At 71.5% G+C, this 27,758-nt stretch overlaps 13 non-coding genes across 13 annotated transcripts; all 13 read left to right on the forward strand.

Annotated features, from left to right (window-relative positions):
• The first annotated feature begins 1,591 nt into the window (after window positions 1-1,591).
• LOC147343240 (5S ribosomal RNA) lies at window positions 1,592-1,710 on the forward strand. Its single transcript, XR_015157272.1, has one exon. It is a non-coding gene; the product is annotated as a 5S ribosomal RNA (ribosomal RNA).
• A 2,018-nt stretch (window positions 1,711-3,728) lies between these two features.
• LOC147343241 (5S ribosomal RNA) lies at window positions 3,729-3,847 on the forward strand. Its single transcript, XR_015157273.1, has one exon. It is a non-coding gene; the product is annotated as a 5S ribosomal RNA (ribosomal RNA).
• A 2,019-nt stretch (window positions 3,848-5,866) lies between these two features.
• LOC147343242 (5S ribosomal RNA) lies at window positions 5,867-5,985 on the forward strand. The gene has a single exon (XR_015157274.1). It is a non-coding gene; the product is annotated as a 5S ribosomal RNA (ribosomal RNA).
• A 2,041-nt stretch (window positions 5,986-8,026) lies between these two features.
• On the forward strand, window positions 8,027-8,145 carry LOC147343243 (5S ribosomal RNA). Its single transcript, XR_015157275.1, has one exon. It is a non-coding gene; the product is annotated as a 5S ribosomal RNA (ribosomal RNA).
• A 2,035-nt stretch (window positions 8,146-10,180) lies between these two features.
• LOC147343244 (5S ribosomal RNA) lies at window positions 10,181-10,299 on the forward strand. The gene has a single exon (XR_015157276.1). It is a non-coding gene; the product is annotated as a 5S ribosomal RNA (ribosomal RNA).
• A 2,033-nt stretch (window positions 10,300-12,332) lies between these two features.
• On the forward strand, window positions 12,333-12,451 carry LOC147343245 (5S ribosomal RNA). The gene has a single exon (XR_015157277.1). It is a non-coding gene; the product is annotated as a 5S ribosomal RNA (ribosomal RNA).
• A 2,040-nt stretch (window positions 12,452-14,491) lies between these two features.
• On the forward strand, window positions 14,492-14,610 carry LOC147343246 (5S ribosomal RNA). Its single transcript, XR_015157279.1, has one exon. It is a non-coding gene; the product is annotated as a 5S ribosomal RNA (ribosomal RNA).
• A 2,019-nt stretch (window positions 14,611-16,629) lies between these two features.
• LOC147343247 (5S ribosomal RNA) lies at window positions 16,630-16,748 on the forward strand. Its single transcript, XR_015157280.1, has one exon. It is a non-coding gene; the product is annotated as a 5S ribosomal RNA (ribosomal RNA).
• A 2,032-nt stretch (window positions 16,749-18,780) lies between these two features.
• On the forward strand, window positions 18,781-18,899 carry LOC147343248 (5S ribosomal RNA). The gene has a single exon (XR_015157281.1). It is a non-coding gene; the product is annotated as a 5S ribosomal RNA (ribosomal RNA).
• A 2,037-nt stretch (window positions 18,900-20,936) lies between these two features.
• LOC147343249 (5S ribosomal RNA) lies at window positions 20,937-21,055 on the forward strand. The gene has a single exon (XR_015157282.1). It is a non-coding gene; the product is annotated as a 5S ribosomal RNA (ribosomal RNA).
• A 2,001-nt stretch (window positions 21,056-23,056) lies between these two features.
• Window positions 23,057-23,175, forward strand: LOC147343250 (5S ribosomal RNA). Its single transcript, XR_015157284.1, has one exon. It is a non-coding gene; the product is annotated as a 5S ribosomal RNA (ribosomal RNA).
• A 2,041-nt stretch (window positions 23,176-25,216) lies between these two features.
• On the forward strand, window positions 25,217-25,335 carry LOC147343251 (5S ribosomal RNA). The gene has a single exon (XR_015157285.1). It is a non-coding gene; the product is annotated as a 5S ribosomal RNA (ribosomal RNA).
• A 2,002-nt stretch (window positions 25,336-27,337) lies between these two features.
• On the forward strand, window positions 27,338-27,456 carry LOC147343252 (5S ribosomal RNA). Its single transcript, XR_015157286.1, has one exon. It is a non-coding gene; the product is annotated as a 5S ribosomal RNA (ribosomal RNA).
• Window positions 27,457-27,758: the final 302 nt, after the last annotated feature.

Raw genomic sequence — 27,758 nt, forward strand, 5'->3', positions numbered from 1 at the left:
ACACACACAAACAGTCACGCACACACACACCCCGCCCCACCGCCGCCGAGAAAGGTCAAGAGCCGGAGACCACAGGTAAGGGAGACGGAGAAAGAGGGAGAGAGAGAGACAGACAGCAAGAGGACCACACAGACTTCCAAACCCCCGGCCGCCACACCCTGTCCCCTCCATTCTGGGTTCCCCCGGCCCCCAGTCGACCAGACCCCACCGTCGCCCACCGACACACTCACACACACACTCTCACGCACTCACCCTCTGGCCTGGGGGCGGGGGCTGGGTCTCGCCGTAGGTGGCCAAGCCGAAGGGGACCTTTGAGACCTCGGATGCGAGGAAGTCCGGGGGGTCCCCACGGGTGATTGCCAGCCCCAGGGCGCTGCGTCCAGCCGGGGCCCGCCGGCCCAAGGCTGACGCCCCCTCCCTTAGGGAAGCTGCTTCTGCCGCACGGCCTCTCTCTGAGGTGTGTCACGGTCTGTGCCAGTGTGTCTATCTCGGAGCGGATGCCATCCCCTGTCCCCTGTCCGTCTCCCGTTCTCCGTCTCTCTGTCAGTCGCTCGGTGTCTCCCTCTCTCTGTCTCTCCCTCCCCGTGTGTGCCTGCGCGCTCGTGTCTGTCTGTCTGTCTGTCTGTCTGCATCTGCCTCGCGCCGTCTTGGGAGTGTGTCTCTGAACCTTCATCTCTTTCTGTCTCTGTCTCTCCTGACCCCCGGCCTCCCACGGGTGCTATGGCTGTGGCCCTGGCTGCCGCGCTGGCGCCGGCCGGCTGTCTCACGTGGCGTGGGTGCCTGCGAGTGTCTGTGTGTCTGTCCGTGTGCCTGCATGTCGCTCGTCTGCTCCCTCCGGAAGGTCCTGTGCTTGGAGGGCGGCGTGGGGGCAAGGGGGGCCTCGGGAGGGCGAAGGGGCGGGGCGGACGAGCTCTTGGTTCACCGCGCTGGTGGCTCCAGGTGGCTTTGGGCACCGGGCAGGTGCCGGGCAGGATGGGCGCTCAGGGCCACGGCTGGGCTGCGCACAGGCCCGCTGGAGGCTCAGAGGACCGCGGGCCCCAGCGGGCCCCGAAGCCAGAGAGCTCCGGGGCCACGTGGCCCTGAGCAGCGAAGGCCTTGGTGGGGTGGCGGCGGGGGGGGGGGGGGGGGAGGCGGGTGGAGGGGGGCGGGGCGGGGAGGGGGGAGAGGTGGCTGAGGGGGGCGGCGGCCTCCGAGCGGGGCCGGGCCTGGAGGGTCCCAGGGTGGGAGAGCGCCAAGACCTCCGCCCCGCCTCACCCCTCCGCGCCCCTCACCCCACCCCACCCCACCCCACCCCACGCCCGATCCGCCGCAGGCATGCCGGGCCGGCTGCTCCGGGTCCAGGGTCCCGGGTCCCGGAAGCCCCGTGGTCCCCCGGGCCGGGCCAGGCGGGTGCTGGCCGGGGGTGGCGGTGTGCGGGGGGCGGAGCGGCGTCGGCCGGCCACACGGCCGCCGGGACTCCGGTCGCGGGTCGTGCAGCTCAAGTGCAGCGCGCGCTCCGTGGAGAGCTGCGGCCGGCTGGCCCGAGCGGCAGGTCGGAGCGAAAGGCAGGCGCAGCGCAGGGCTCTTAGGGCGCCCGGCGGCAGCCGCCCCCGTCTACGGCCATACCACCCTGAACGCGCCCGATCTCGTCTGATCTCGGAAGCTAAGCAGGGTCGGGCCTGGTTAGTACTTGGATGGGAGACCGCCTGGGAATACCGGGTGCTGTAGGCTTTTCTTTCTTTCTTTTTTTTTTTTTGCCTCCCCTCTCCTTTAGCGCCCGCCCCCCACCCCCGCAAGCCCCACCTGCCGCTGGCCCCTCGCACCCCAGCGCGCTCAGAGCGGTCGCCTGCCTTCCAGCCCCTCCCGGGGTGGGTGGCCGGGGCCCCGACTCCCGCTGCAGACCTGGGTTGCCTCCGGGCGGCCCGCGAGCCCCTCCGCATTCGGCTTCCAGGAAACCAGAGGACCGGCGAGGGCGGGGGTGGAGGGGGTGCTCTCTCTCTGGGGCTCCCTTGGCAGGCCTCAGGCACTTCTGGGCGGGGCCCCGGCCCCAGCCCCCGCCGCAGCCGCAGCCCCCGGCCCGTCCCCAGCCCCACCCCTCGACGCATCCTCGCAGGCAACCGCTGGGTCTCCCGCAGGCGCGCGCGCACAACACTCACACACACACACACAAAACAGTCACGCACACACACACCCCGCCCCACCGCCGCCGAGAAAGGTCAAGAGCCGGAGACCACAGGTAAGGGAGACGGAGAAAGAGGGAGAGAGAGAGACAGACAGCAAGAGGACCACACAGACTTCCAAACCCCCGGCCGCCACACCCTGTCCCCTCCATTCTGGGTTCCCCCCGGCCCCCAGTCGACCAGACCCCACCGTCGCCCACCGACACACTCACACACACACTCTCACGCACTCACCCTCTGGCCTGGGGGCGGGGGCTGGGTCTCGCCGTAGGTGGCCAAGCCGAAGGGGACCTTTGAGACCTCGGATGCGAGGAAGTCCGGGGGTCCCCACGGGTGATTGCCAGCCCCAGGGCGCTGCGTCCAGCCGGGGCCCGCCGGCCCAAGGCTGACGCCCCCTCCCTTAGGGAAGCTGCTTCTGCCGCACGGCCTCTCTCTGAGGTGTGTCACGGTCTGTGCCAGTGTGTCTATCTCGGAGCGGATGCCATCCCCTGTCCCCTGTCCGTCTCCCGTTCTCCGTCTCTCTGTCAGTCGCTCGGTGTCTCCCTCTCTCTGTCTCTCCCTCCCCGTGTGTGCCTGCGCGCTCGTGTCTGTCTGTCTGTCTGTCTGTCTGCATCTGCCTCGCGCCGTCTTGGGAGTGTGTCTCTGAACCTTCATCTCTTTCTGTCTCTGTCTCTCCTGACCCCCGGCCTCCCACGGGTGCTATGGCTGTGGCCCTGGCTGCCGCCGGCCGGCTGTCTCACGTGGCGTGGGTGCCTGCGAGTGTCTGTGTGTCTGTCAGTGTGCCTGCATGTCGTCGTCTGCTCCCTCCGGAAGGTCCTGTGCTTGGAGGGCGGCGTGGGGGCAAGGGGGGCCTCGGGAGGGCGAAGGGGCGGGGCGGACGAGCTCTTGGTTCACCGCGCTGGTGGCTCCAGGTGGCTTTGGGCACCGGGCAGGTGCCGGGCAGGATGGGCGCTCAGGGCCACGGCTGGGCTGCGCACAGGCCCGCTGGAGGCTCAGAGAGCTCCGGGGCCACGTGGCCCTGAGCAGCGAAGGCCTTGGTGGGGTGGCAGGGGCGGGGGGGGGGGGGGGGGGGGGGGGGGGGGGGGGAGGCGGGGGGAGGGGGGCGGGGCGGGGAGGGGGGAGAGGTGGCTGAGGGGGGCGGCGGCCTCCGAGCGGGGCCGGGCCTGGAGGGTCCCAGGGTGGGAGAGCGCCAAGACCTCCGCCCCGCCTCACCCCTCCACGCCCCTCACCCCACCCCACCCCACCCCACCCCACCCCACCCCACCCCACCCCACGCCCGATCCGCCGCAGGCATGCCGGGCCGGCTGCTCCGGGTCCAGGGTCCCGGGTCCCGGAAGCCCCGTGGTCCCCCGGGCCGGGCCAGGCGGGTGCTGGCCGGGGGTGGCGGTGTGCGGGGGGCGGAGCGGCGTCGGCCGGCTACACGGCCGCCGGGACTCCGGTCGCGGGTCGTGCAGCTCAAGTGCAGCGCGCGCTCCGTGGAGAGCTGCGGCCGGCTGGCCCGAGCGGCAGGTCGGAGCGAAAGGCAGGCGCAGCGCAGGGCTCTTAGGGCGCCCGGCGGCAGCCGCCCCCGTCTACGGCCATACCACCCTGAACGCGCCCGATCTCGTCTGATCTCGGAAGCTAAGCAGGGTCGGGCCTGGTTAGTACTTGGATGGGAGACCGCCTGGGAATACCGGGTGCTGTAGGCTTTTCTTTCTTTCTTTTTTTTTTTTTGCCTCCCCTCTCCTTTAGCGCCCGCCCCCCACCCCCGCAAGCCCCACCTGCCGCTGGCCCCTCGCACCCCAGCGCGCTCAGAGCGGTCGCCTGCCTTCCAGCCCCTCCCGGGGTGGGTGGCCGGGGCCCCGACTCCCGCTGCAGACCTGGGTTGCCTCCGGGCGGCCCGCGAGCCCCTCCGCATTCGGCTTCCAGGAAACCAGAGGACCGGCGAGGGCGGGGGTGGAGGGGGTGCTCTCTCTCTGGGGCTCCCTTGGCAGGCCTCAGGCACTTCTGGGCGGGGCCCCGGCCCCAGCCCCCGCCGCAGCCGCAGCCCCCGGCCCGTCCCCAGCCCCACCCCTCGACGCATCCTCGCAGGCAACCGCTGGGTCTCCCGCAGGCGCGCGCGCACAACACTCACACACACACACACAAAACAGTCACGCACACACACACCCCGCCCCACCGCCGCCGAGAAAGGTCAAGAGCCGGAGACCACAGGTAAGGGAGACGGAGAAAGAGGGAGAGAGAGAGACAGACAGCAAGAGGACCACACAGACTTCCAAACCCCCGGCCGCCACACCCTGTCCCCTCCATTCTGGGTTCCCCCCGGCCCCCAGTCGACCAGACCCCACCGTCGCCCACCGACACACTCACACACACACTCTCACGCACTCACCCTCTGGCCTGGGGGCGGGGGCTGGGTCTCGCCGTAGGTGGCCAAGCCGAAGGGGACCTTTGAGACCTCGGATGCGAGGAAGTCCGGGGGTCCCCACGGGTGATTGCCAGCCCCAGGGCGCTGCGTCCAGCCGGGGCCCGCCGGCCCAAGGCTGACGCCCCCTCCCTTAGGGAAGCTGCTTCTGCCGCACGGCCTCTCTCTGAGGTGTGTCACGGTCTGTGCCAGTGTGTCTATCTCGGAGCGGATGCCATCCCCTGTCCCCTGTCCGTCTCCCGTTCTCCGTCTCTCTGTCAGTCGCTCGGTGTCTCCCTCTCTCTGTCTCTCCCTCCCCGTGTGTGCCTGCGCGCTCGTGTCTGTCTGTCTGTCTGCATCTGCCTCGCGCCGTCTTGGGAGTGTGTCTCTGAACCTTCATCTCTTTCTGTCTCTGTCTCTCCTGACCCCCGGCCTCCCACGGGTGCTATGGCTGTGGCCCTGGCTGCCGCGCTGGTGCCGGCCGGCTGTCTCACGTGGCGTGGGTGCCTGCGAGTGTCTGTGTGTCTGTCCGTGTGCCTGCATGTCGCTCGTCTGCTCCCTCCGGAAGGTCCTGTGCTTGGAGGGCGGCGTGGGGGCAAGGGGGGCCTCGGGAGGGCGAAGGGGCGGGGCGGACGAGCTCTTGGTTCACCGCGCTGGTGGCTCCAGGTGGCTTTGGGCACCGGGCAGGTGCCGGGCAGGATGGGCGCTCAGGGCCACGGCTGGGCTGCGCACAGGCCCGCTGGAGGCTCAGAGGACCGCGGGCCCCAGCGGGCCCCGAAGCCAGAGAGCTCCGGGGCCACGTGGCCCTGAGCAGCGAAGGCCTTGGTGGGGTGGCGGGGGGGGGGGGGGGGGAGGCGGGGGGAGGGGGCGGGGCGGGGAGGTGGGAGAGGTGGCTGAGGGGGGCGGCGGCCTCCGAGCGGGGCCGGGCCTGGAGGGTCCCAGGGTGGGAGAGCGCCAAGACCTCCGCCCCGCCTCACCCCTCCGCGCCCCTCACCCCACCCCACCCCACCCCACCCCACCCCACCCCACGCCCGATCCGCCGCAGGCATGCCGGGCCGGCTGCTCCGGGTCCAGGGTCCCGGGTCCCGGAAGCCCCGTGGTCCCCCGGGCCGGGCCAGGCGGGTGCTGGCCGGGGGTGGCGGTGTGCGGGGGGCGGAGTGGCGTCGGCCGGCCACACGGCCGCCGGGACTCCGGTCGCGGGTCGTGCAGCTCAAGTGCAGCGCGCGCTCCGTGGAGAGCTGCGGCCGGCTGGCCCGAGCGGCAGGTCGGAGCGAAAGGCAGGCGCAGCGCAGGGCTCTTAGGGCGCCCGGCGGCAGCCCCCCCCGTCTACGGCCATACCACCCTGAACGCGCCCGATCTCGTCTGATCTCGGAAGCTAAGCAGGGTCGGGCCTGGTTAGTACTTGGATGGGAGACCGCCTGGGAATACCGGGTGCTGTAGGCTTTTCTTTCTTTCTTTTTTTTTTTTTGCCTCCCCTCTCCTTTAGCGCCCGCCCCCCACCCCCGCAAGCCCCACCTGCCGCTGGCCCCTCGCACCCCAGCGCGCTCAGAGCGGTCGCCTGCCTTCCAGCCCCTCCCGGGGTGGGTGGCCGGGGCCCCGACTCCCGCTGCAGACCTGGGTTGCCTCCGGGCGGCCCGCGAGCCCCTCCGCATTCGGCTTCCAGGAAACCAGAGGACCGGCGAGGGCGGGGGTGGAGGGGGTGCTCTCTCTCTGGGGCTCCCTTGGCAGGCCTCAGGCACTTCTGGGCGGGGCCCCGGCCCCAGCCCCCGCCGCAGCCGCAGCCCCCGGCCCGTCCCCAGCCCCACCCCTCGACGCATCCTCGCAGGCAACCGCTGGGTCTCCCGCAGGCGCGCGCGCACAACACTCACACACACACACACAAAACAGTCACGCACACACACACCCCGCCCCACCGCCGCCGAGAAAGGTCAAGAGCCGGAGACCACAGGTAAGGGAGACGGAGAAAGAGGGAGAGAGAGAGACAGACAGCAAGAGGACCACACAGACTTCCAAACCCCCGGCCGCCACACCCTGTCCCCTCCATTCTGGGTTCCCCCCGGCCCCCAGTCGACCAGACCCCACCGTCGCCCACCGACACACTCACACACACACTCTCACGCACTCACCCTCTGGCCTGGGGGCGGGGGCTGGGTCTCGCCGTAGGTGGCCAAGCCGAAGGGGACCTTTGAGACCTCGGATGCGAGGAAGTCCGGGGGTCCCCACGGGTGATTGCCAGCCCCAGGGCGCTGCGTCCAGCCGGGGCCCGCCGGCCCAAGGCTGACGCCCCCTCCCTTAGGGAAGCTGCTTCTGCCGCACGGCCTCTCTCTGAGGTGTGTCACGGTCTGTGCCAGTGTGTCTATCTCGGAGCGGATGCCATCCCCTGTCCCCTGTCCGTCTCCCGTTCTCCGTCTCTCTGTCAGTCGCTCGGTGTCTCCCTCTCTCTGTCTCTCCCTCCCCGTGTGTGCCTGCGCGCTCGTGTCTGTCTGTCTGTCTGTCTGTCTGCATCTGCCTCGCGCCGTCTTGGGAGTGTGTCTCTGAACCTTCATCTCTTTCTGTCTCTGTCTCTCCTGACCCCCGGCCTCCCACGGGTGCTATGGCTGTGGCCCTGGCTGCCGCGCTGGCGCCGGCCGGCTGTCTCACGTGGCGTGGGTGCCTGCGAGTGTCTGTGTGTCTGTCCGTGTGCCTGCATGTCGCTCGTCTGCTCCCTCCGGAAGGTCCTGTGCTTGGAGGGCGGCGTGGGGGCAAGGGGGGCCTCGGGAGGGCGAAGGGGCGGGGCGGACGAGCTCTTGGTTCACCGCGCTGGTGGCTCCAGGTGGCTTTGGGCACCGGGCAGGTGCCGGGCAGGATGGGCGCTCAGGGCCACGGCTGGGCTGCGCACAGGCCCGCTGGAGGCTCAGAGGACCGCGGGCCCCAGCGGGCCCCGAAGCCAGAGAGCTCCGGGGCCACGTGGCCCTGAGCAGCGAAGGCCTTGGTGGGGTGGCGGGGGGGGGTGGGGGGGGGGAGGCGGGGGGAGGGGGGCGGGGCGGGGAGGGGGGAGAGGTGGCTGAGGGGGGCGGCGGCCTCCGAGCGGGGCCGGGCCTGGAGGGTCCCAGGGTGGGAGAGCGCCAAGACCTCCGCCCCGCCTCACCCCTCCGCGCCCCTCACCCCACCCCACCCCACCCCACCCCACCCCACCCCACCCCACCCCACGCCCGATCCGCCGCAGGCATGCCGGGCCGGCTGCTCCGGGTCCAGGGTCCCGGGTCCCGGAAGCCCCGTGGTCCCCCGGGCCGGGCCAGGCGGGTGCTGGCCGGGGGTGGCGGTGTGCGGGGGGCGGAGCGGCGTCGGCCGGCCACACGGCCGCCGGGACTCCGGTCGCGGGTCGTGCAGCTCAAGTGCAGCGCGCGCTCCGTGGAGAGCTGCGGCCGGCTGGCCCGAGCGGCAGGTCGGAGCGAAAGGCAGGCGCAGCGCAGGGCTCTTAGGGCGCCCGGCGGCAGCCGCCCCCGTCTACGGCCATACCACCCTGAACGCGCCCGATCTCGTCTGATCTCGGAAGCTAAGCAGGGTCGGGCCTGGTTAGTACTTGGATGGGAGACCGCCTGGGAATACCGGGTGCTGTAGGCTTTTCTTTCTTTTTTTTTTTTTGCCTCCCCTCTCCTTTAGCGCCCGCCCCCCACCCCCGCAAGCCCCACCTGCCGCTGGCCCCTCGCACCCCAGCGCGCTCAGAGCGGTCGCCTGCCTTCCAGCCCCTCCCGGGGTGGGTGGCCGGGGCCCCGACTCCCGCTGCAGACCTGGGTTGCCTCCGGGCGGCCCGCGAGCCCCTCCGCATTCGGCTTCCAGGAAACCAGAGGACCGGCGAGGGCGGGGGTGGAGGGGGTGCTCTCTCTCTGGGGCTCCCTTGGCAGGCCTCAGGCACTTCTGGGCGGGGCCCCGGCCCCAGCCCCCGCCGCAGCCGCAGCCCCCGGCCCGTCCCCAGCCCCACCCCTCGACGCATCCTCGCAGGCAACCGCTGGGTCTCCCGCAGGCGCGCGCGCACAACACTCACACACACACACACAAAACAGTCACGCACACACACACCCCGCCCCACCGCCGCCGAGAAAGGTCAAGAGCCGGAGACCACAGGTAAGGGAGACGGAGAAAGAGGGAGAGAGAGAGACAGACAGCAAGAGGACCACACAGACTTCCAAACCCCCGGCCGCCACACCCTGTCCCCTCCATTCTGGGTTCCCCCCGGCCCCCAGTCGACCAGACCCCACCGTCGCCCACCGACACACTCACACACACACTCTCACGCACTCACCCTCTGGCCTGGGGGCGGGGGCTGGGTCTCGCCGTAGGTGGCCAAGCCGAAGGGGACCTTTGAGACCTCGGATGCGAGGAAGTCCGGGGGTCCCCACGGGTGATTGCCAGCCCCAGGGCGCTGCGTCCAGCCGGGGCCCGCCGGCCCAAGGCTGACGCCCCCTCCCTTAGGGAAGCTGCTTCTGCCGCACGGCCTCTCTCTGAGGTGTGTCACGGTCTGTGCCAGTGTGTCTATCTCGGAGCGGATGCCATCCCCTGTCCCCTGTCCGTCTCCCGTTCTCCGTCTCTCTGTCAGTCGCTCGGTGTCTCCCTCTCTCTGTCTCTCCCTCCCCGTGTGTGCCTGCGCGCTCGTGTCTGTCTGTCTGTCTGTCTGTCTGCATCTGCCTCGCGCCGTCTTGGGAGTGTGTCTCTGAACCTTCATCTCTTTCTGTCTCTGTCTCTCCTGACCCCCGGCCTCCCACGGGTGCTATGGCTGTGGCCCTGGCTGCCGCGCTGGCGCCGGCCGGCTGTCTCACGTGGCGTGGGTGCCTGCGAGTGTCTGTGTGTCTGTCCGTGTGCCTGCATGTCGCTCGTCTGCTCCCTCCGGAAGGTCCTGTGCTTGGAGGGCGGCGTGGGGGCAAGGGGGGCCTCGGGAGGGCGAAGGGGCGGGGCGGACGAGCTCTTGGTTCACCGCGCTGGTGGCTCCAGGTGGCTTTGGGCACCGGGCAGGTGCCGGGCAGGATGGGCGCTCAGGGCCACGGCTGGGCTGCGCACAGGCCCGCTGGAGGCTCAGAGGACCGCGGGCCCCAGCGGGCCCCGAAGCCAGAGAGCTCCGGGGCCACGTGGCCCTGAGCAGCGAAGGCCTTGGTGGGGTGGCGGGGGGGGGGGTGGGGGGGGGGGAGGCGGGGGGAGGGGGGCGGGGCGGGGAGGGGGGAGAGGTGGCTGAGGGGGGCGGCGGCCTCCGAGCGGGGCCGGGCCTGGAGGGTCCCAGGGTGGGAGAGCGCCAAGACCTCCGCCCCGCCTCACCCCTCCGCGCCCCTCACCCCACCCCACCCCACCCCACCCCACCCCACCCCACCCCACGCCCGATCCGCCGCAGGCATGCCGGGCCGGCTGCTCCGGGTCCAGGGTCCCGGGTCCCGGAAGCCCCGTGGTCCCCCGGGCCGGGCCAGGCGGGTGCTGGCCGGGGGTGGCGGTGTGCGGGGGGCGGAGCGGCGTCGGCCGGCCACACGGCCGCCGGGACTCCGGTCGCGGGTCGTGCAGCTCAAGTGCAGCGCGCGCTCCGTGGAGAGCTGCGGCCGGCTGGCCCGAGCGGCAGGTCGGAGCGAAAGGCAGGCGCAGCGCAGGGCTCTTAGGGCGCCCGGCGGCAGCCGCCCCCGTCTACGGCCATACCACCCTGAACGCGCCCGATCTCGTCTGATCTCGGAAGCTAAGCAGGGTCGGGCCTGGTTAGTACTTGGATGGGAGACCGCCTGGGAATACCGGGTGCTGTAGGCTTTTCTTTCTTTCTTTTTTTTTTTTTGCCTCCCCTCTCCTTTAGCGCCCGCCCCCCACCCCCGCAAGCCCCACCTGCCGCTGGCCCCTCGCACCCCAGCGCGCTCAGAGCGGTCGCCTGCCTTCCAGCCCCTCCCGGGGTGGGTGGCCGGGGCCCCGACTCCCGCTGCAGACCTGGGTTGCCTCCGGGCGGCCCGCGAGCCCCTCCGCATTCGGCTTCCAGGAAACCAGAGGACCGGCGAGGGCGGGGGTGGAGGGGGTGCTCTCTCTCTGGGGCTCCCTTGGCAGGCCTCAGGCACTTCTGGGCGGGGCCCCGGCCCCAGCCCCCGCCGCAGCCGCAGCCCCCGGCCCGTCCCCAGCCCCACCCCTCGACGCATCCTCGCAGGCAACCGCTGGGTCTCCCGCAGGCGCGCGCGCACAACACTCACACACACACACACAAAACAGTCACGCACACACACACCCCGCCCCACCGCCGCCGAGAAAGGTCAAGAGCCGGAGACCACAGGTAAGGGAGACGGAGAAAGAGGGAGAGAGAGAGACAGACAGCAAGAGGACCACACAGACTTCCAAACCCCCGGCCGCCACACCCTGTCCCCTCCATTCTGGGTTCCCCCCGGCCCCCAGTCGACCAGACCCCACCGTCGCCCACCGACACACTCACACACACACTCTCACGCACTCACCCTCTGGCCTGGGGGCGGGGGCTGGGTCTCGCCGTAGGTGGCCAAGCCGAAGGGGACCTTTGAGACCTCGGATGCGAGGAAGTCCGGGGGTCCCCACGGGTGATTGCCAGCCCCAGGGCGCTGCGTCCAGCCGGGGCCCGCCGGCCCAAGGCTGACGCCCCCTCCCTTAGGGAAGCTGCTTCTGCCGCACGGCCTCTCTCTGAGGTGTGTCACGGTCTGTGCCAGTGTGTCTATCTCGGAGCGGATGCCATCCCCTGTCCCCTGTCCGTCTCCCGTTCTCCGTCTCTCTGTCAGTCGCTCGGTGTCTCCCTCTCTCTGTCTCTCCCTCCCCGTGTGTGCCTGCGCGCTCGTGTCTGTCTGTCTGTCTGTCTGTCTGCATCTGCCTCGCGCCGTCTTGGGAGTGTGTCTCTGAACCTTCATCTCTTTCTGTCTCTGTCTCTCCTGACCCCCGGCCTCCCACGGGTGCTATGGCTGTGGCCCTGGCTGCCGCGCTGGCGCCGGCCGGCTGTCTCACGTGGCGTGGGTGCCTGCGAGTGTCTGTGTGTCTGTCCGTGTGCCTGCATGTCACTCGTCTGCTCCCTCCGGAAGGTCCTGTGCTTGGAGGGCGGCGTGGGGGCAAGGGGGGCCTCGGGAGGGCGAAGGGGCGGGGCGGACGAGCTCTTGGTTCACCGCGCTGGTGGCTCCAGGTGGCTTTGGGCACCGGGCAGGTGCCGGGCAGGATGGGCGCTCAGGGCCACGGCTGGGCTGCGCACAGGCCCGCTGGAGGCTCAGAGGACCGCGGGCCCCAGCGGGCCCCGAAGCCAGAGAGCTCCGGGGCCACGTGGCCCTGAGCAGCGAAGGCCTTGGTGGGGTGGCGGGGGTGGGGGGGGGGGAGGCGGGGGGAGGGGGGCGGGGCGGGGAGGGGGGAGAGGTGGCTGAGGGGGGCGGCGGCCTCCGAGCGGGGCCGGGCCTGGAGGGTCCCAGGGTGGGAGAGCGCCAAGACCTCCGCCCCGCCTCACCCCTCCGCGCCCCTCACCCCACCCCACCCCACCCCACCCCACCCCACCCCACCCCACGCCCGATCCGCCGCAGGCATGCCGGGCCGGCTGCTCCGGGTCCAGGGTCCCGGGTCCCGGAAGCCCCGTGGTCCCCCGGGCCGGGCCAGGCGGGTGCTGGCCGGGGGTGGCGGTGTGCGGGGGGCGGAGCGGCGTCGGCCGGCCACACGGCCGCCGGGACTCCGGTCGCGGGTCGTGCAGCTCAAGTGCAGCGCGCGCTCCGTGGAGAGCTGCGGCCGGCTGGCCCGAGCGGCAGGTCGGAGCGAAAGGCAGGCGCAGCGCAGGGCTCTTAGGGCGCCCGGCGGCAGCCGCCCCCGTCTACGGCCATACCACCCTGAACGCGCCCGATCTCGTCTGATCTCGGAAGCTAAGCAGGGTCGGGCCTGGTTAGTACTTGGATGGGAGACCGCCTGGGAATACCGGGTGCTGTAGGCTTTTCTTTCTTTCTTTTTTTTTTTTTGCCTCCCCTCTCCTTTAGCGCCCGCCCCCCACCCCCGCAAGCCCCACCTGCCGCTGGCCCCTCGCACCCCAGCGCGCTCAGAGCGGTCGCCTGCCTTCCAGCCCCTCCCGGGGTGGGTGGCCGGGGCCCCGACTCCCGCTGCAGACCTGGGTTGCCTCCGGGCGGCCCGCGAGCCCCTCCGCATTCGGCTTCCAGGAAACCAGAGGACCGGCGAGGGCGGGGGTGGAGGGGGTGCTCTCTCTCTGGGGCTCCCTTGGCAGGCCTCAGGCACTTCTGGGCGGGGCCCCGGCCCCAGCCCCCGCCGCAGCCGCAGCCCCCGGCCCGTCCCCAGCCCCACCCCTCGACGCATCCTCGCAGGCAACCGCTGGGTCTCCCGCAGGCGCGCGCGCACAACACTCACACACACACACACAAAACAGTCACGCACACACACACCCCGCCCCACCGCCGCCGAGAAAGGTCAAGAGCCGGAGACCACAGGTAAGGGAGACGGAGAAAGAGGGAGAGAGAGAGACAGACAGCAAGAGGACCACACAGACTTCCAAACCCCCGGCCGCCACACCCTGTCCCCTCCATTCTGGGTTCCCCCCGGCCCCCAGTCGACCAGACCCCACCGTCGCCCACCGACACACTCACACACACACTCTCACGCACTCACCCTCTGGCCTGGGGGCGGGGGCTGGGTCTCGCCGTAGGTGGCCAAGCCGAAGGGGACCTTTGAGACCTCGGATGCGAGGAAGTCCGGGGGTCCCCACGGGTGATTGCCAGCCCCAGGGCGCTGCGTCCAGCCGGGGCCCGCCGGCCCAAGGCTGACGCCCCCTCCCTTAGGGAAGCTGCTTCTGCCGCACGGCCTCTCTCTGAGGTGTGTCACGGTCTGTGCCAGTGTGTCTATCTCGGAGCGGATGCCATCCCCTGTCCCCTGTCCGTCTCCCGTTCTCCGTCTCTCTGTCAGTCGCTCGGTGTCTCCCTCTCTCTGTCTCTCCCTCCCCGTGTGTGCCTGCGCGCTCGTGTCTGTCTGTCTGTCTGTCTGTCTGTCTGCATCTGCCTCGCGCCGTCTTGGGAGTGTGTCTCTGAACCTTCATCTCTTTCTGTCTCTGTCTCTCCTGACCCCCGGCCTCCCACGGGTGCTATGGCTGTGGCCCTGGCTGCCGCGCTGGCGCCGGCCGGCTGTCTCACGTGGCGTGGGTGCCTGCGAGTGTCTGTGTGTCTGTCCGTGTGCCTGCATGTCGCTCGTCTGCTCCCTCCGGAAGGTCCTGTGCTTGGAGGGCGGCGTGGGGGCAAGGGGGGCCTCGGGAGGGCGAAGGGGCGGGGCGGACGAGCTCTTGGTTCACCGCGCTGGTGGCTCCAGGTGGCTTTGGGCACCGGGCAGGTGCCGGGCAGGATGGGCGCTCAGGGCCACGGCTGGGCTGCGCACAGGCCCGCTGGAGGCTCAGAGGACCGCGGGCCCCAGCGGGCCCCGAAGCCAGAGAGCTCCGGGGCCACGTGGCCCTGAGCAGCGAAGGCCTTGGTGGGGTGGCGGGGGGGGGTGGGGGGGGGGAGGCGGGGGGAGGGGGGCGGGGCGGGGAGGGGGGAGAGGTGGCTGAGGGGGGCGGCGGCCTCCGAGCGGGGCCGGGCCTGGAGGGTCCCAGGGTGGGAGAGCGCCAAGACCTCCGCCCCGCCTCACCCCTCCGCGCCCCTCACCCCACCCCACCCCACCCCACCCCACCCCACCCCACCCCACGCCCGATCCGCCGCAGGCATGCCGGGCCGGCTGCTCCGGGTCCAGGGTCCCGGGTCCCGGAAGCCCCGTGGTCCCCCGGGCCGGGCCAGGCGGGTGCTGGCCGGGGGTGGCGGTGTGCGGGGGGCGGAGCGGCGTCGGCCGGCCACACGGCCGCCGGGACTCCGGTCGCGGGTCGTGCAGCTCAAGTGCAGCGCGCGCTCCGTGGAGAGCTGCGGCCGGCTGGCCCGAGCGGCAGGTCGGAGCGAAAGGCAGGCGCAGCGCAGGGCTCTTAGGGCGCCCGGCGGCAGCCGCCCCCGTCTACGGCCATACCACCCTGAACGCGCCCGATCTCGTCTGATCTCGGAAGCTAAGCAGGGTCGGGCCTGGTTAGTACTTGGATGGGAGACCGCCTGGGAATACCGGGTGCTGTAGGCTTTTCTTTCTTTCTTTTTTTTTTTTTGCCTCCCCTCTCCTTTAGCGCCCGCCCCCCACCCCCGCAAGCCCCACCTGCCGCTGGCCCCTCGCACCCCAGCGCGCTCAGAGCGGTCGCCTGCCTTCCAGCCCCTCCCGGGGTGGGTGGCCGGGGCCCCGACTCCCGCTGCAGACCTGGGTTGCCTCCGGGCGGCCCGCGAGCCCCTCCGCATTCGGCTTCCAGGAAACCAGAGGACCGGCGAGGGCGGGGGTGGAGGGGGTGCTCTCTCTCTGGGGCTCCCTTGGCAGGCCTCAGGCACTTCTGGGCGGGGCCCCGGCCCCAGCCCCCGCCGCAGCCGCAGCCCCCGGCCCGTCCCCAGCCCCACCCCTCGACGCATCCTCGCAGGCAACCGCTGGGTCTCCCGCAGGCGCGCGCGCACAACACTCACACACACACACACAAAACAGTCACGCACACACACACCCCGCCCCACCGCCGCCGAGAAAGGTCAAGAGCCGGAGACCACAGGTAAGGGAGACGGAGAAAGAGGGAGAGAGAGAGACAGACAGCAAGAGGACCACACAGACTTCCAAACCCCCGGCCGCCACACCCTGTCCCCTCCATTCTGGGTTCCCCCCGGCCCCCAGTCGACCAGACCCCACCGTCGCCCACCGACACACTCACACACACACTCTCACGCACTCACCCTCTGGCCTGGGGGCGGGGGCTGGGTCTCGCCGTAGGTGGCCAAGCCGAAGGGGACCTTTGAGACCTCGGATGCGAGGAAGTCCGGGGGTCCCCACGGGTGATTGCCAGCCCCAGGGCGCTGCGTCCAGCCGGGGCCCGCCGGCCCAAGGCTGACGCCCCCTCCCTTAGGGAAGCTGCTTCTGCCGCACGGCCTCTCTCTGAGGTGTGTCACGGTCTGTGCCAGTGTGTCTATCTCGGAGCGGATGCCATCCCCTGTCCCCTGTCCGTCTCCCGTTCTCCGTCTCTCTGTCAGTCGCTCGGTGTCTCCCTCTCTCTGTCTCTCCCTCCCCGTGTGTGCCTGCGCGCTCGTGTCTGTCTGTCTGTCTGTCTGTCTGCATCTGCCTCGCGCCGTCTTGGGAGTGTGTCTCTGAACCTTCATCTCTTTCTGTCTCTGTCTCTCCTGACCCCCGGCCTCCCACGGGTGCTATGGCTGTGGCCCTGGCTGCCGCGCTGGCGCCGGCCGGCTGTCTCACGTGGCGTGGGTGCCTGCGAGTGTCTGTGTGTCTGTCCGTGTGCCTGCATGTCGCTCGTCTGCTCCCTCCGGAAGGTCCTGTGCTTGGAGGGCGGCGTGGGGGCAAGGGGGGCCTCGGGAGGGCGAAGGGGCGGGGCGGACGAGCTCTTGGTTCACCGCGCTGGTGGCTCCAGGTGGCTTTGGGCACCGGGCAGGTGCCGGGCAGGATGGGCGCTCAGGGCCACGGCTGGGCTGCGCACAGGCCCGCTGGAGGCTCAGAGGACCGCGGGCCCCAGCGGGCCCCGAAGCCAGAGAGCTCCGGGGCCACGTGGCCCTGAGCAGCGAAGGCCTTGGTGGGGTGGCGGCGGGGGGGGGGGGGGGAGGCGGGGGGAGGGGGGCGGGGCGGGGAGGGGGGAGAGGTGGCTGAGGGGGGCGGCGGCCTCCGAGCGGGGCCGGGCCTGGAGGGTCCCAGGGTGGGAGAGCGCCAAGACCTCCGCCCCGCCTCACCCCTCCGCGCCCCTCACCCCACCCCACCCCACCCCACCCCACGCCCGATCCGCCGCAGGCATGCCGGGCCGGCTGCTCCGGGTCCAGGGTCCCGGGTCCCGGAAGCCCCGTGGTCCCCCGGGCCGGGCCAGGCGGGTGCTGGCCGGGGGTGGCGGTGTGCGGGGGGCGGAGCGGCGTCGGCCGGCCACACGGCTGCCGGGACTCCGGTCGCGGGTCGTGCAGCTCAAGTGCAGCGCGCGCTCCGTGGAGAGCTGCGGCCGGCTGGCCCGAGCGGCAGGTCGGAGCGAAAGGCAGGCGCAGCGCAGGGCTCTTAGGGCGCCCGGCGGCAGCCGCCCCCGTCTACGGCCATACCACCCTGAACGCGCCCGATCTCGTCTGATCTCGGAAGCTAAGCAGGGTCGGGCCTGGTTAGTACTTGGATGGGAGACCGCCTGGGAATACCGGGTGCTGTAGGCTTTTCTTTCTTTCTTTTTTTTTTTTTGCCTCCCCTCTCCTTTAGCGCCCGCCCCCCACCCCCGCAAGCCCCACCTGCCGCTGGCCCCTCGCACCCCAGCGCGCTCAGAGCGGTCGCCTGCCTTCCAGCCCCTCCCGGGGTGGGTGGCCGGGGCCCCGACTCCCGCTGCAGACCTGGGTTGCCTCCGGGCGGCCCGCGAGCCCCTCCGCATTCGGCTTCCAGGAAACCAGAGGACCGGCGAGGGCGGGGGTGGAGGGGGTGCTCTCTCTCTGGGGCTCCCTTGGCAGGCCTCAGGCACTTCTGGGCGGGGCCCCGGCCCCAGCCCCCGCCGCAGCCGCAGCCCCCGGCCCGTCCCCAGCCCCACCCCTCGACGCATCCTCGCAGGCAACCGCTGGGTCTCCCGCAGGCGCGCGCGCACAACACTCACACACACACACACAAAACAGTCACGCACACACACACCCCGCCCCACCGCCGCCGAGAAAGGTCAAGAGCCGGAGACCACAGGTAAGGGAGACGGAGAAAGAGGGAGAGAGAGAGACAGACAGCAAGAGGACCACACAGACTTCCAAACCCCCGGCCGCCACACCCTGTCCCCTCCATTCTGGGTTCCCCCCGGCCCCCAGTCGACCAGACCCCACCGTCGCCCACCGACACACTCACACACACACTCTCACGCACTCACCCTCTGGCCTGGGGGCGGGGGCTGGGTCTCGCCGTAGGTGGCCAAGCCGAAGGGGACCTTTGAGACCTCGGATGCGAGGAAGTCCGGGGGTCCCCACGGGTGATTGCCAGCCCCAGGGCGCTGCGTCCAGCCGGGGCCCGCCGGCCCAAGGCTGACGCCCCCTCCCTTAGGGAAGCTGCTTCTGCCGCACGGCCTCTCTCTGAGGTGTGTCACGGTCTGTGCCAGTGTGTCTATCTCGGAGCGGATGCCATCCCCTGTCCCCTGTCCGTCTCCCGTTCTCCGTCTCTCTGTCAGTCGCTCGGTGTCTCCCTCTCTCTGTCTCTCCCTCCCCGTGTGTGCCTGCGCGCTCGTGTCTGTCTGTCTGTCTGTCTGTCTGCATCTGCCTCGCGCCGTCTTGGGAGTGTGTCTCTGAACCTTCATCTCTTTCTGTCTCTGTCTCTCCTGACCCCCGGCCTCCCACGGGTGCTATGGCTGTGGCCCTGGCTGCCGCGCTGGCGCCGGCCGGCTGTCTCACGTGGCGTGGGTGCCTGCGAGTGTCTGTGTGTCTGTCCGTGTGCCTGCATGTCACTCGTCTGCTCCCTCCGGAAGGTCCTGTGCTTGGAGGGCGGCGTGGGGGCAAGGGGGGCCTCGGGAGGGCGAAGGGGCGGGGCGGACGAGCTCTTGGTTCACCGCGCTGGTGGCTCCAGGTGGCTTTGGGCACCGGGCAGGTGCCGGGCAGGATGGGCGCTCAGGGCCACGGCTGGGCTGCGCACAGGCCCGCTGGAGGCTCAGAGGACCGCGGGCCCCAGCGGGCCCCGAAGCCAGAGAGCTCCGGGGCCACGTGGCCCTGAGCAGCGAAGGCCTTGGTGGGGTGGCGGGGGTGGGGGGGGGGGAGGCGGGGGGAGGGGGCGGGGCGGGGAGGGGGGAGAGGTGGCTGAGGGGGGCGGCGGCCTCCGAGCGGGGCCGGGCCTGGAGGGTCCCAGGGTGGGAGAGCGCCAAGACCTCCGCCCCGCCTCACCCCTCCGCGCCCCTCACCCCACCCCACCCCACCCCACCCCACCCCACCCCACCCCACGCCCGATCCGCCGCAGGCATGCCGGGCCGGCTGCTCCGGGTCCAGGGTCCCGGGTCCCGGAAGCCCCGTGGTCCCCCGGGCCGGGCCAGGCGGGTGCTGGCCGGGGGTGGCGGTGTGCGGGGGGCGGAGCGGCGTCGGCCGGCCACACGGCCGCCGGGACTCCGGTCGCGGGTCGTGCAGCTCAAGTGCAGCGCGCGCTCCGTGGAGAGCTGCGGCCGGCTGGCCCGAGCGGCAGGTCGGAGCGAAAGGCAGGCGCAGCGCAGGGCTCTTAGGGCGCCCGGCGGCAGCCGCCCCCGTCTACGGCCATACCACCCTGAACGCGCCCGATCTCGTCTGATCTCGGAAGCTAAGCAGGGTCGGGCCTGGTTAGTACTTGGATGGGAGACCGCCTGGGAATACCGGGTGCTGTAGGCTTTTCTTTCTTTCTTTTTTTTTTTTTGCCTCCCCTCTCCTTTAGCGCCCGCCCCCCACCCCCGCAAGCCCCACCTGCCGCTGGCCCCTCGCACCCCAGCGCGCTCAGAGCGGTCGCCTGCCTTCCAGCCCCTCCCGGGGTGGGTGGCCGGGGCCCCGACTCCCGCTGCAGACCTGGGTTGCCTCCGGGCGGCCCGCGAGCCCCTCCGCATTCGGCTTCCAGGAAACCAGAGGACCGGCGAGGGCGGGGGTGGAGGGGGTGCTCTCTCTCTGGGGCTCCCTTGGCAGGCCTCAGGCACTTCTGGGCGGGGCCCCGGCCCCAGCCCCCGCCGCAGCCGCAGCCCCCGGCCCGTCCCCAGCCCCACCCCTCGACGCATCCTCGCAGGCAACCGCTGGGTCTCCCGCAGGCGCGCGCGCACAACACTCACACACACACACACAAAACAGTCACGCACACACACACCCCGCCCCACCGCCGCCGAGAAAGGTCAAGAGCCGGAGACCACAGGTAAGGGAGACGGAGAAAGAGGGAGAGAGAGAGACAGACAGCAAGAGGACCACACAGACTTCCAAACCCCCGGCCGCCACACCCTGTCCCCTCCATTCTGGGTTCCCCCCGGCCCCCAGTCGACCAGACCCCACCGTCGCCCACCGACACACTCACACACACACTCTCACGCACTCACCCTCTGGCCTGGGGGCGGGGGCTGGGTCTCGCCGTAGGTGGCCAAGCCGAAGGGGACCTTTGAGACCTCGGATGCGAGGAAGTCCGGGGGTCCCCACGGGTGATTGCCAGCCCCAGGGCGCTGCGTCCAGCCGGGGCCCGCCGGCCCAAGGCTGACGCCCCCTCCCTTAGGGAAGCTGCTTCTGCCGCACGGCCTCTCTCTGAGGTGTGTCACGGTCTGTGCCAGTGTGTCTATCTCGGAGCGGATGCCATCCCTGTCCCCTGTCCGTCTCCCGTTCTCCGTCTCTCTGTCAGTCGCTCGGTGTCTCCCTCTCTCTGTCTCTCCCTCCCCGTGTGTGCCTGCGCGCTCGTGTCTGTCTGTCTGTCTGTCTGTCTGCATCTGCCTCGCGCCGTCTTGGGAGTGTGTCTCTGAACCTTCATCTCTTTCTGTCTCTGTCTCTCCTGACCCCCGGCCTCCCACGGGTGCTATGGCTGTGGCCCTGGCTGCCGCGCTGGCGCCGGCCGGCTGTCTCACGTGGCGTGGGTGCCTGCGAGTGTCTGTGTGTCTGTCCGTGTGCCTGCATGTCGCTCGTCTGCTCCCTCCGGAAGGTCCTGTGCTTGGAGGGCGGCGTGGGGGCAAGGGGGGCCTCGGGAGGGCGAAGGGGCGGGGCGGACGAGCTCTTGGTTCACCGCGCTGGTGGCTCCAGGTGGCTTTGGGCACCGGGCAGGTGCCGGGCAGGATGGGCGCTCAGGGCCACGGCTGGGCTGCGCACAGGCCCGCTGGAGGCTCAGAGGACCGCGGGCCCCAGCGGGCCCCGAAGCCAGAGAGCTCCGGGGCCACGTGGCCCTGAGCAGCGAAGGCCTTGGTGGGGTGGCGGGGGGGGGGGTGGGGGGGGGGAGGCGGGGGGAGGGGGGCGGGGCGGGGAGGGGGGAGAGGTGGCTGAGGGGGGCGGCGGCCTCCGAGCGGGGCCGGGCCTGGAGGGTCCCAGGGTGGGAGAGCGCCAAGACCTCCGCCCCGCCTCACCCCTCCGCGCCCCTCACCCCACCCCACCCCACCCCACCCCACCCCACCCCACCCCACGCCCGATCCGCCGCAGGCATGCCGGGCCGGCTGCTCCGGGTCCAGGGTCCCGGGTCCCGGAAGCCCCGTGGTCCCCCGGGCCGGGCCAGGCGGGTGCTGGCCGGGGGTGGCGGTGTGCGGGGGGCGGAGCGGCGTCGGCCGGCCACACGGCCGCCGGGACTCCGGTCGCGGGTCGTGCAGCTCAAGTGCAGCGCGCGCTCCGTGGAGAGCTGCGGCCGGCTGGCCCGAGCGGCAGGTCGGAGCGAAAGGCAGGCGCAGCGCAGGGCTCTTAGGGCGCCCGGCGGCAGCCGCCCCCGTCTACGGCCATACCACCCTGAACGCGCCCGATCTCGTCTGATCTCGGAAGCTAAGCAGGGTCGGGCCTGGTTAGTACTTGGATGGGAGACCGCCTGGGAATACCGGGTGCTGTAGGCTTTTCTTTCTTTCTTTTTTTTTTTTTGCCTCCCCTCTCCTTTAGCGCCCGCCCCCCACCCCCGCAAGCCCCACCTGCCGCTGGCCCCTCGCACCCCAGCGCGCTCAGAGCGGTCGCCTGCCTTCCAGCCCCTCCCGGGGTGGGTGGCCGGGGCCCCGACTCCCGCTGCAGACCTGGGTTGCCTCCGGGCGGCCCGCGAGCCCCTCCGCATTCGGCTTCCAGGAAACCAGAGGACCGGCGAGGGCGGGGGTGGAGGGGGTGCTCTCTCTCTGGGGCTCCCTTGGCAGGCCTCAGGCACTTCTGGGCGGGGCCCCGGCCCCAGCCCCCGCCGCAGCCGCAGCCCCCGGCCCGTCCCCAGCCCCACCCCTCGACGCATCCTCGCAGGCAACCGCTGGGTCTCCCGCAGGCGCGCGCGCACAACACTCACACACACACACACAAAACAGTCACGCACACACACACCCCGCCCCACCGCCGCCGAGAAAGGTCAAGAGCCGGAGACCACAGGTAAGGGAGACGGAGAAAGAGGGAGAGAGAGAGACAGACAGCAAGAGGACCACACAGACTTCCAAACCCCCGGCCGCCACACCCTGTCCCCTCCATTCTGGGTTCCCCCCGGCCCCCAGTCGACCAGACCCCACCGTCGCCCACCGACACACTCACACACACACTCTCACGCACTCACCCTCTGGCCTGGGGGCGGGGGCTGGGTCTCGCCGTAGGTGGCCAAGCCGAAGGGGACCTTTGAGACCTCGGATGCGAGGAAGTCCGGGGGTCCCCACGGGTGATTGCCAGCCCCAGGGCGCTGCGTCCAGCCGGGGCCCGCCGGCCCAAGGCTGACGCCCCCTCCCTTAGGGAAGCTGCTTCTGCCGCACGGCCTCTCTCTGAGGTGTGTCACGGTCTGTGCCAGTGTGTCTATCTCGGAGCGGATGCCATCCCCTGTCCCTGTCCGTCTCCCGTTCTCCGTCTCTCTGTCAGTCGCTCGGTGTCTCCCTCTCTCTGTCTCTCCCTCCCCGTGTGTGCCTGCGCGCTCGTGTCTGTCTGTCTGTCTGTCTGTCTGCATCTGCCTCGCGCCGTCTTGGGAGTGTGTCTCTGAACCTTCATCTCTTTCTGTCTCTGTCTCTCCTGACCCCCGGCCTCCCACGGGTGCTATGGCTGTGGCCCTGGCTGCCGCGCTGGCGCCGGCCGGCTGTCTCACGTGGCGTGGGTGCCTGCGAGTGTCTGTGTGTCTGTCCGTGTGCCTGCATGTCGCTCGTCTGCTCCCTCCGGAAGGTCCTGTGCTTGGAGGGCGGCGTGGGGGCAAGGGGGGCCTCGGGAGGGCGAAGGGGCGGGGCGGACGAGCTCTTGGTTCACCGCGCTGGTGGCTCCAGGTGGCTTTGGGCACCGGGCAGGTGCCGGGCAGGATGGGCGCTCAGGGCCACGGCTGGGCTGCGCACAGGCCCGCTGGAGGCTCAGAGAGCTCCGGGGCCACGTGGCCCTGAGCAGCGAAGGCCTTGGTGGGGTGGCGGGGGCGGGGGGGGGGGGGGAGGCGGGGGGAGGGGGCGGGGCGGGGAGGGGGGAGAGGTGGCTGAGGGGGGCGGCGGCCTCCGAGCGGGGCCGGGCCTGGAGGGTCCCAGGGTGGGAGAGCGCCAAGACCTCCGCCCCGCCTCACCCCTCCGCGCCCCTCACCCCACCCCACCCCACCCCACCCCACCCCACCCCACCCCACGCCCGATCCGCCGCAGGCATGCCGGGCCGGCTGCTCCGGGTCCAGGGTCCCGGGTCCCGGAAGCCCCGTGGTCCCCCGGGCCGGGCCAGGCGGGTGCTGGCCGGGGGTGGCGGTGTGCGGGGGGCGGAGCGGCGTCGGCCGGCCACACGGCCGCCGGGACTCCGGTCGCGGGTCGTGCAGCTCAAGTGCAGCGCGCGCTCCGTGGAGAGCTGCGGCCGGCTGGCCCGAGCGGCAGGTCGGAGCGAAAGGCAGGCGCAGCGCAGGGCTCTTAGGGCGCCCGGCGGCAGCCGCCCCCGTCTACGGCCATACCACCCTGAACGCGCCCGATCTCGTCTGATCTCGGAAGCTAAGCAGGGTCGGGCCTGGTTAGTACTTGGATGGGAGACCGCCTGGGAATACCGGGTGCTGTAGGCTTTTCTTTCTTTCTTTTTTTTTTTTTGCCTCCCCTCTCCTTTAGCGCCCGCCCCCCACCCCCGCAAGCCCCACCTGCCGCTGGCCCCTCGCACCCCAGCGCGCTCAGAGCGGTCGCCTGCCTTCCAGCCCCTCCCGGGGTGGGTGGCCGGGGCCCCGACTCCCGCTGCAGACCTGGGTTGCCTCCGGGCGGCCCGCGAGCCCCTCCGCATTCGGCTTCCAGGAAACCAGAGGACCGGCGAGGGCGGGGGTGGAGGGGGTGCTCTCTCTCTGGGGCTCCCTTGGCAGGCCTCAGGCACTTCTGGGCGGGGCCCCGGCCCCAGCCCCCGCCGCAGCCGCAGCCCCCGGCCCGTCCCCAGCCCCACCCCTCGACGCATCCTCGCAGGCAACCGCTGGGTCTCCCGCAGGCGCGCGCGCACAACACTCACACACACACACACAAAACAGTCACGCACACACACACCCCGCCCCACCGCCGCCGAGAAAGGTCAAGAGCCGGAGACCACAGGTAAGGGAGACGGAGAAAGAGGGAGAGAGAGAGACAGACAGCAAGAGGACCACACAGACTTCCAAACCCCCGGCCGCCACACCCTGTCCCCTCCATTCTGGGTTCCCCCCGGCCCCCAGTCGACCAGACCCCACCGTCGCCCACCGACACACTCACACACACACTCTCACGCACTCACCCTCTGGCCTGGGGGCGGGGGCTGGGTCTCGCCGTAGGTGGCCAAGCCGAAGGGGACCTTTGAGACCTCGGATGCGAGGAAGTCCGGGGGTCCCCACGGGTGATTGCCAGCCCCAGGGCGCTGCGTCCAGCCGGGGCCCGCCGGCCCAAGGCTGACGCCCCCTCCCTTAGGGAAGCTGCTTCTGCCGCACGGCCTCTCTCTGAGGTGTGTCACGGTCTGTGCCAGTGTGTCTATCTCGGAGCGGATGCCATCCCCTGTCCCCTGTCCGTCTCCCGTTCTCCGTCTCTCTGTCAGTCGCTCGGTGTCTCCCTCTCTCTGTCTCTCCCTCCCCGTGTGTGCCTGCGCGCTCGTGTCTGTCTGTCTGTCTGTCTGTCTGCATCTGCCTCGCGCCGTCTTGGGAGTGTGTCTCTGAACCTTCATCTCTTTCTGTCTCTGTCTCTCCTGACCCCCGGCCTCCCACGGGTGCTATGGCTGTGGCCCTGGCTGCCGCGCTGGCGCCGGCCGGCTGTCTCACGTGGCGTGGGTGCCTGCGAGTGTCTGTGTGTCTGTCCGTGTGCCTGCATGTCGCTCGTCTGCTCCCTCCGGAAGGTCCTGTGCTTGGAGGGCGGCGTGGGGGCAAGGGGGGCCTCGGGAGGGCGAAGGGGCGGGGCGGACGAGCTCTTGGTTCACCGCGCTGGTGGCTCCAGGTGGCTTTGGGCACCGGGCAGGTGCCGGGCAGGATGGGCGCTCAGGGCCACGGCTGGGCTGCGCACAGGCCCGCTGGAGGCTCAGAGGACCGCGGGCCCCAGCGGGCCCCGAAGCCAGAGAGCTCCGGGGCCACGTGGCCCTGAGCAGCGAAGGCCTTGGTGGGGTGGCGGGGGGGGGGGGGGGGGGGGAGGCGGGGGGAGGGGGGCGGGGCGGGGAGGGGGGAGAGGTGGCTGAGGGGGGCGGCGGCCTCCGAGCGGGGCCGGGCCTGGAGGGTCCCAGGGTGGGAGAGCGCCAAGACCTCCGCCCCGCCTCACCCCTCCGCGCCCCTCACCCCACCCCACCCCACCCCACCCCACCCCACCCCACCCCACCCCACGCCCGATCCGCCGCAGGCATGCCGGGCCGGCTGCTCCGGGTCCAGGGTCCCGGGTCCCGGAAGCCCCGTGGTCCCCCGGGCCGGGCCAGGCGGGTGCTGGCCGGGGGTGGCGGTGTGCGGGGGGCGGAGCGGCGTCGGCCGGCCACACGGCCGCCGGGACTCCGGTCGCGGGTCGTGCAGCTCAAGTGCAGCGCGCGCTCCGTGGAGAGCTGCGGCCGGCTGGCCCGAGCGGCAGGTCGGAGCGAAAGGCAGGCGCAGCGCAGGGCTCTTAGGGCGCCCGGCGGCAGCCGCCCCCGTCTACGGCCATACCACCCTGAACGCGCCCGATCTCGTCTGATCTCGGAAGCTAAGCAGGGTCGGGCCTGGTTAGTACTTGGATGGGAGACCGCCTGGGAATACCGGGTGCTGTAGGCTTTTCTTTCTTTCTTTTTTTTTTTTTGCCTCCCCTCTCCTTTAGCGCCCGCCCCCCACCCCCGCAAGCCCCACCTGCCGCTGGCCCCTCGCACCCCAGCGCGCTCAGAGCGGTCGCCTGCCTTCCAGCCCCTCCCGGGGTGGGTGGCCGGGGCCCCGACTCCCGCTGCAGACCTGGGTTGCCTCCGGGCGGCCCGCGAGCCCCTCCGCATTCGGCTTCCAGGAAACCAGAGGACCGGCGAGGGCGGGGGTGGAGGGGGTGCTCTCTCTCTGGGGCTCCCTTGGCAGGCCTCAGGCACTTCTGGGCGGGGCCCCGGCCCCAGCCCCCGCCGCAGCCGCAGCCCCCGGCCCGTCCCCAGCCCCACCCCTCGACGCATCCTCGCAGGCAACCGCTGGGTCTCCCGCAGGCGCGCGCGCACAACACTCACACACACACACACAAAACAGTCACGCACACACACACCCCGCCCCACCGCCGCCGAGAAAGGTCAAGAGCCGGAGACCACAGGTAAGGGAGACGGAGAAAGAGGGAGAGAGAGAGACAGACAGCAAGAGGACCACACAGACTTCCAAACCCCCGGCCGCCACACCCTGTCCCCTCCATTCTGGGTTCCCCCCGGCCCCCAGTCGACCAGACCCCACCGTCGCCCACCGACACACTCACACACACACTCTCACGCACTCACCCTCTGGCCTGGGGGCGGGGGCTGGGTCTCGCCGTAGGTGGCCAAGCCGAAGGGGACCTTTGAGACCTCGGATGCGAGGAAGTCCGGGGGTCCCCACGGGTGATTGCCAGCCCCAGGGCGCTGCGTCCAGCCGGGGCCCGCCGGCCCAAGGCTGACGCCCCCTCCCTTAGGGAAGCTGCTTCTGCCGCACGGCCTCTCTCTGAGGTGTGTCACGGTCTGTGCCAGTGTGTCTATCTCGGAGCGGATGCCATCCCTGTCCCCTGTCCGTCTCCCGTTCTCCGTCTCTCTGTCAGTCGCTCGGTGTCTCCCTCTCTCTGTCTCTCCTCCCCGTGTGTGCCTGCGCGCTCGTGTCTGTCTGTCTGTCTGTCTGTCTGCATCTGCCTCGCGCCGTCTTGGGAGTGTGTCTCTGAACCTTCATCTCTTTCTGTCTCTGTCTCTCCTGACCCCCGGCCTCCCACGGGTGCTATGGCTGTGGCCCTGGCTGCCGCGCTGGCGCCGGCCGGCTGTCTCACGTGGCGTGGGTGCCTGCGAGTGTCTGTGTGTCTGTCCGTGTGCCTGCATGTCGCTCGTCTGCTCCCTCCGGAAGGTCCTGTGCTTGGAGGGCGGCGTGGGGGCAAGGGGGGCCTCGGGAGGGCGAAGGGGCGGGGCGGACGAGCTCTTGGTTCACCGCGCTGGTGGCTCCAGGTGGCTTTGGGCACCGGGCAGGTGCCGGGCAGGATGGGCGCTTAGGGCCACGGCTGGGCTGCGCACAGGCCCGCTGGAGGCTCAGAGAGCTCCGGGGCCACGTGGCCCTGAGCAGCGAAGGCCTTGGTGGGGTGGCGGGGGCGGGGGGGGGGTGGGGAGGCGGGGGGAGGGGGGCGGGGCGGGGAGGGGGGAGAGGTGGCTGAGGGGGGCGGCGGCCTCCGAGCGGGGCCGGGCCTGGAGGGTCCCAGGGTGGGAGAGCGCCAAGACCTCCGCCCCGCCTCACCCCTCCGCGCCCCTCACCCCACCCCACCCCACCCCACCCCACCCCACCCCACCCCACGCCCGATCCGCCGCAGGCATGCCGGGCCGGCTGCTCCGGGTCCAGGGTCCCGGGTCCCGGAAGCCCCGTGGTCCCCCGGGCCGGGCCAGGCGGGTGCTGGCCGGGGGTGGCGGTGTGCGGGGGGCGGAGCGGCGTCGGCCGGCCACACGGCCGCCGGGACTCCGGTCGCGGGTCGTGCAGCTCAAGTGCAGCGCGCGCTCCGTGGAGAGCTGCGGCCGGCTGGCCCGAGCGGCAGGTCGGAGCGAAAGGCAGGCGCAGCGCAGGGCTCTTAGGGCGCCCGGCGGCAGCCGCCCCCGTCTACGGCCATACCACCCTGAACGCGCCCGATCTCGTCTGATCTCGGAAGCTAAGCAGGGTCGGGCCTGGTTAGTACTTGGATGGGAGACCGCCTGGGAATACCGGGTGCTGTAGGCTTTTCTTTCTTTCTTTTTTTTTTTTTTGCCTCCCCTCTCCTTTAGCGCCCGCCCCCCACCCCGCAAGCCCCACCTGCCGCTGGCCCCTCGCACCCCAGCGCGCTCAGAGCGGTCGCCTGCCTTCCAGCCCCTCCCGGGGTGGGTGGCCGGGGCCCCGACTCCCGCTGCAGACCTGGGTTGCCTCCGGGCGGCCCGCGAGCCCCTCCGCATTCGGCTTCCAGGAAACCAGAGGACCGGCGAGGGCGGGGGTGGAGGGGGTGCTCTCTCTCTGGGGCTCCCTTGGCAGGCCTCAGGCACTTCTGG

The sequence above is a fragment of the Bos grunniens genome, chromosome 28, assembly GCF_055505025.1.
Source record: "Bos grunniens cultivar Pamir isolate PY7600 chromosome 28, Bosgru_T2T1.0, whole genome shotgun sequence".
In the NCBI taxonomy this organism is placed as follows: domain Eukaryota; kingdom Metazoa; phylum Chordata; class Mammalia; order Artiodactyla; family Bovidae; genus Bos; species Bos grunniens.